Source organism: Furipterus horrens, unplaced genomic scaffold, assembly GCF_987537825.1.
Source record: "Furipterus horrens unplaced genomic scaffold, mFurHor1.1.pri manual_scaffold_6, whole genome shotgun sequence".
NCBI classification, from domain to species: Eukaryota; Metazoa; Chordata; class Mammalia; order Chiroptera; family Furipteridae; genus Furipterus; species Furipterus horrens.
Window position 1 is genome coordinate 193,430,593 of NW_028327176.1, and position 6,000 is coordinate 193,436,592.

Genomic DNA, 6,000 nt, shown 5'->3' on the forward strand with positions numbered 1-6,000 from the left:
CAGGAGGTCGGGTACCCAGTCGGCACCGAGGCCGCGATTAACTACAAGATGAGCTCGCTCAGCGCACGCAGAGAACGGCATTTAATCTAAAAGCAAGCGCACACGTGCCTGCGCCTGCAGCTGAAGGACGGAGAAGCAGGTTTGAGGGCGTGTCCTCGCTGCAGACGCGGCGCCTCCTGCTCAGTCTGGCCTCTGGTCTGTGCGGCCCCCGTGTTCCAGGGACACGGACAACTGCACGGGAGCAGTGTCCACGGGCCGAGAGACAGCCTGACGTGCGGCCGGACCCCTGCCCTTCCCCAGGCTGACACGGCATGAACCAGGGGGGACAGAGGGGGGGCGGGGCCGGCCGCACAGGCTGGGGCCTGGTCAGACACGCATGGCCGCAGACCGGTCAGGTCCCAAGGCAAGGATGTGTTGGAGCGTGTGCGTGAGCATGCGTGTGCATGTATGAGCATGTGCATGTGCGTGAGCTCGCTGTCAGCCAGCTCGGGGTCGGGCCACGTGCCCTGGAGAGGGGATCGGGCCCCCGCACAGCCCATCCAGCGTCCGGCTGCTGCCTGGGGTACAGGACAGGCCAGGAGGGGCTGCACCTGTGGAGGAGGAGGGTCCTCGTTTCCTCCCCACGCCTCTTCCTTACGGAACCATCCACGTACCATCTGTGGACACTGGCGGTGTCTGACTACAGGGGATGCGCGTCTCCCCTTTGGTCCGCTAGTTGGTGATGAGGTCATCATTGGAAGGAAAAATCCGGACTCTGTAAATAAACTGATGTTTTCTCACATTCCAAAGAGGGACATGTAACCCAGCTTTCCTTAAAGACTTTGTAGGAGGTAATCGTCAGTGCGCCTGTCCACCTGACCCGGCTCACAGCCTGGCTGCCGAAGGCCAGAGGGCGCCCCTTGCAGGGCCAGCAAAGGGGCTGAGTGCCTTAACCCCCTGGCTGGTCCTCTGCCCTGTGTGCGCTGAGCAGGCCGTGGACGTTTCAGGAGTGTCCGGGCAGGGACGACAGGGTCACCACCTTCACCTCTGAGGGCGAAGGAAGACAGGTGTGAGCTCGGAGGGGCCCTGGGCCCGAGGACCACCTTTCCAGGCTCCATGGCGAAGGGTCTACCCAGCATCTTCCAAAGGGACGGTCAGAAAGGGCTGCTTGAGGAGGCAGAATGGGAGGGAGCCGTCCAGTCATGCATGCGGGAGAGCGTCCCGGGCAGAGGAAGGCCCCAGGGGCCACGTGGGAGAGGAGCTGCCCCAGAACGACACCAGGGTGGGGGCAGAGGCTGCTCCCAGAGGTGGGCAAACACCAGGCCGACGCAGGAAAGCTGGTTTCTAGGGGAGGGACTCAGAGAGACCTGGGCACAGAGAGAGGGGCTGGCCAACTTCCAAGGGACAGAGGGGATGGGTGGCAAAAGCCACAAAGTTGGGGGCACGATGGGACAGACCAGGGCTTCCTGCCAAGTCAAGAGACGGGAGCAGCGCCTCAGCTGGCAGGGACGGGCAGGAGTGTGTCTAAGGGGAAGGGTGAAGGGCCGCGGCAGGGCCGTGTGACACGGGGCTGGATCACGTCCCCCCCCAAACCCACATCCACCTGGGACCTGCGGGCGGGGAGGGAGTCGGCCACGAGCCAAAGCTGCAGCCGCCCTGGGAGCCAGAAGAGGCTGGGGACCCAGTGACCCGGCCTGGACTTCTGGCTGGGGAAGTGACAAGATAGCTTTCTGCTCTCCAATTCCACCCCCACCCCCCATGCTGGCCTCCACACAGCAGCCCCAGGGAGCTCGTGCAGTGGACTGGCAGGTTCTGGAAACTTCCGCCTCGCAGCGCTATTGCTGAAGTGGTGATGAAGTGCTGTGGTCCTTGTCCAGTGACCTGTCATCGAGACGCGTGGGGACAGACTGACGCTGAGGGCCCAGCAAGGAGGGTCCCCGCCCACGTTTCCATCAGTGACCAAAGCACCAGGGCACAGCAAGCAGACCCTGGTGGGGGCCCGGCTGGGACAGTCGTCACAGGAGGGGACGGCAGCCTCTCAGATGCCCCGATCCCGTCATCTGGACAGGAATCATGTCAGAACCAGGAGTCAGCTTGCGTCCATGGCCCCAGCCTGGGCCGGCAACGTTTCTAGAACCAGGAAATCAAGCCCCCAACCAGGGCGCAAATTAAGAGCTAGGAGGAGACACAGGGTGAGCGCAGAGGACATCCACGCCGAGACTGGGCATGCCAGGAGAGAGAGGACAGGACTCTGAACGCACGGGGTCCCCAGGGAGCAGGCTCCGGGGCCACCACATCGGGACTCGGGCTGTCAGCTGAGGACAACGTCCCGTGGGTGCCACGTGTGACGACGCTCCACAAACATCTCCAAGTTAAAGGACGAGCAAACAACCCAGGCAATAGCGAGCAAAAGGGTCACTCTGTCCCTGTCACACAAAACCCCCGAGGGCCTGGTGTGGATGGAATCGCAGGAAGGTGGTGGCCTCGCACTTGTCGGGACAGGCCCGAGTCCTGAGCTGCGCTGGGGGCCCGGGCGGAGCCGCAGGGGCGCGGGACAGCGGGGCTGGATCACCCCGCACAAGGGCCGGAGCAGTGAGCCGGGAGCCGCGGGGACGTGGGACTTCCCAGCCCCGACTCCGGCATCTGTTTCTTCCTCCTCTCCTGGGACCATGAGTCAGCAAAGGGCCTCTGGCCCCTCCTCTGGGCGGGGGGTTTCGGGAACTCGTGAGGTCATAACTGAAAACAGAGGGAACAAGAGCGTGTGATCCCTGGGCCAGCGCAGCGGGGCTGCTTGCGGGCAGGAGGGGACATTCCTGAGCAAAGCTCACGAGGATGGAGGCCAGCGGAGGGGTCATGGTCACACCCACGCCTGGTGTGAACTCAGCTCACACACAAAGGCTGGGGGCTGGGCCCAGGAGGGTGGATGCCCCGGCCCCCCCAGGCCCTCGGGGGTAGGTGGGCTCAGAGACAGCCTTTCCAGGGAGGGGGTGGGCACACGTGGGGATGGGGATGAGCCAGGAGCCCAGCTGCCAGCCTGAGCCTGGATGTTTGTTCTCTCCTGTGGAACGGGCATAAGCATTGTCCCAGCTGTGTGCGCAGGACACCGGGACCCTGTCCCTCTGCGCCTCCCATCAGTCAGCAAGCTCAGCACCTCCCCAGCCTCTCGGGACCCCCGGAGCCGCGGTCGCCCACCTGCAAGGCTCTGCTGCACCACCCCCCACCCCTGCCCCGCTTACCGTCTGTCCACTTCTCTGCCCAGCGTGGCTGCCGACTCTGACCCTCTGCTGGCGCTGGAGGGACAGTCCCGGGACAGTGGGCTCCAGGCCACGGCTCCTGTCCTCCTCAGACCCCAGGAGCTGGCCTAGCCCTTCACCTCAGCCTGGTCACAGTAACAGGGGGGACTCGGGTGTCTTCTCACCTGCAACCACGAGCCCCAGCCACACGGGGGGCAGCACAGCGCCCCACCCAGCAGCACTCAGTAATGCCAGCTGCCCACGGCCGGGGGGCACCCAGCCAGTCGCCACGTGCTTCCCGTCCCTCCCCACGGGGCCCGAGGTCACTGCATGGAGGGCACCAAGGGACGGCCCTGCTAGCAGCCACCAGTGACCCCAGTGTCCCAAAAATAACCCACTCCCAGTGCCCCATGGCCGGTCCCTGCCTGTCCCCTGCCTGCCCCGGCTGTTGCTCCCTTGGCCTGTCCACACGGGGACTCCGACACGACCCTTAGGGACCTTGAACTTGCTGTTCCTTCCGTCCCAAACCCTTTTCCAGCAGCTGCTCAGCGGCTAGTCCTTTCTAGGAACAGTGTCCCAGGTCTTAGCTCCAAAGCCCCTCCGGGATCGGCCCACCCGGCCCCTCCCACCTGCCCGTCACCCGCTGTCACCACGTCTCCGAGCGCCTCCCTCTCCCGAGTCACCTGGCTTGCTTGCTCACCGCCTTCTGACCCTCTCCCCTCCCCAGCCCGTGGTCTCCACCGGAACGGAAGGTCTGGGCGTGTCCACCTCACGGCGTGGCCGAGCCGGGGCCGAGCGCCTGACGCCGGCTGGAGTGTCGAGGGAGCCAGCATCTGCACAGACAGCCTGTCCCGGGCTGTGCGCAGAAACGTCAGTCACCCCGCAATCCTCACCGTGTGCTCTCACCAGAGAATGTCTGCCTGCCCGGCAGAAACCTGATAATTAATGTCTCCATGCCTCCGCCCCGTCCGCCGGGCGACGTCGTGGAGCACCACGCACCTGAGGCCACGCTAGTCACTGAGCGTGTTCCTTGTGGCCAGGAGGCTGGGCCTCAGAAGGGAAGACGTGCCCCCTCGCATAGAAGCCCGGACTGAACCCTGGCCGCGACCCCAACACGCAGCGCGCGGGGCCACCGCCCAGCAACAGGACGGCCGGCAGCGACAGGGCCGCCGCGGCCACAGTCCGTGGTCGGAGCCGGGAGGCCGCGGTCCATCCGCGCTGCTGGTTAAAGATGGGGACGGGGGCTTGGGAACGAGCTGACGTGGGGACAGCCCTGTGTGTGCAGGAGCAGCAGGTGAGCGGGCCCTTCTAGAAAGGAGAGACCAGCACCCGAGGGTGGCGGCCCGGCGTGTCCCGCCCAGGCCTTCACCGGTTGGACAAGGCCCGCCACACTGGGGGGACAGTCGGCTCTCCTCAGCGTGCGGATACAGATGTCCGTCTCAGCCAGAGCACCCCACGGCCCGCCCGCAGTGACGTGTCACCGGATGCCGGGCTCCGCGCAGCCCAGGCAGGTTGAGACGCAAAATTCACCACCACAGCCGGTGCGAGCAAACATGCCCACGCACAGGACGAGGGAGGGGAGGGCGCCCTCTGGTGGGCGGGGCTTCCCATGGGCCACGGTCAGCAAACGCCTGGCACACCCGGGAGGGGGGTCAGCGGCCGGCCGCACTGCGGAGCCACCGATTCACACCCTGGGTCCTGAAGTGCTTCTTCTCATACTCGTTTTACTCTTTAGATTTCTGAAGTCACTGAAGAATAAAGCAATAAAAATCTTCTCTGGTCAAGCCCCGGCTGCTGTGGCTCAGTGGATTAAGTGCCGGCCTGTGAACCAAAGGGTCGCTGGTTCGATCCCCAGTCAGGGCACAGCCTGGGCTGCCGGCCAGGTCCCCAGTTGGGGGCGCATGAGAGGCAACCACACATGGGTGTTTCTCTCCCTCTTTCTCCCTCCCTTCCCCTCTCTCTAAAAATAAATAAAATCTTTTAAAAAACAAATCTCTGATCAGAACGTTTTATAAAGTATTTTTTTACTCAGAAAAGCACTGATAAAACCTATAGTTTCTTAATTAATTTACCTTTTAAAGTTTTATTCCTTTGTATGATAAAGCACCTAGCAGAAGTTTATATGATAAAGCGCCCAGTAGTAACATGCTTGCTCTTAACAGAAGTTGTCTATTCAAAAGTGAAGATGCTGATCTGAAGATTAAGGAAAACTGGGTGAGAATTTGGTTTAAAAAGTTTTGGGGGTAACCAAAACAAACCAAGCCTATAAAAATGTTACAACTTAACAAGAATTTCAGTATCTACATTTCTTCATTTTTCTTTAACATCAAGCCTGTGTCTGTGACTAGTTCTGCAAACCTTTAAAATCTGGTCAGTTTTCATTTAACTATTTTATTTTTTTACTCTATGGGGTGGGCAAAAGTAGGTTTACAGTTGTTCATATAGAAAATGGAATGACTAATAAGACGAGAATAAACTCTGTGTCTCACACGCTCACAACTGTAAATCCACTTTTGCCCACGCCCGTATTGTAAATGGGGCTTTGTTCCTGATTTCCTTTTCAAGTAATTTGTTTAGCGAGTCAGAACACAGCTGGTTCTTACATGTTGATTTTGAATCCTGCAACTATGCTGAACTGATTAGTTCGAAAAGCCTTTCTGTGGAGTTTTAGGGTTTTCTACGTATAAGATCGTGGCATCTGCAAGAGATCGTTTTACTCCTTCCTTTCTGATTCAGGTGCCTTTTCTTTTTCTTCATCACTTGCTCTGGCTACAACCTCAAAGTGTCA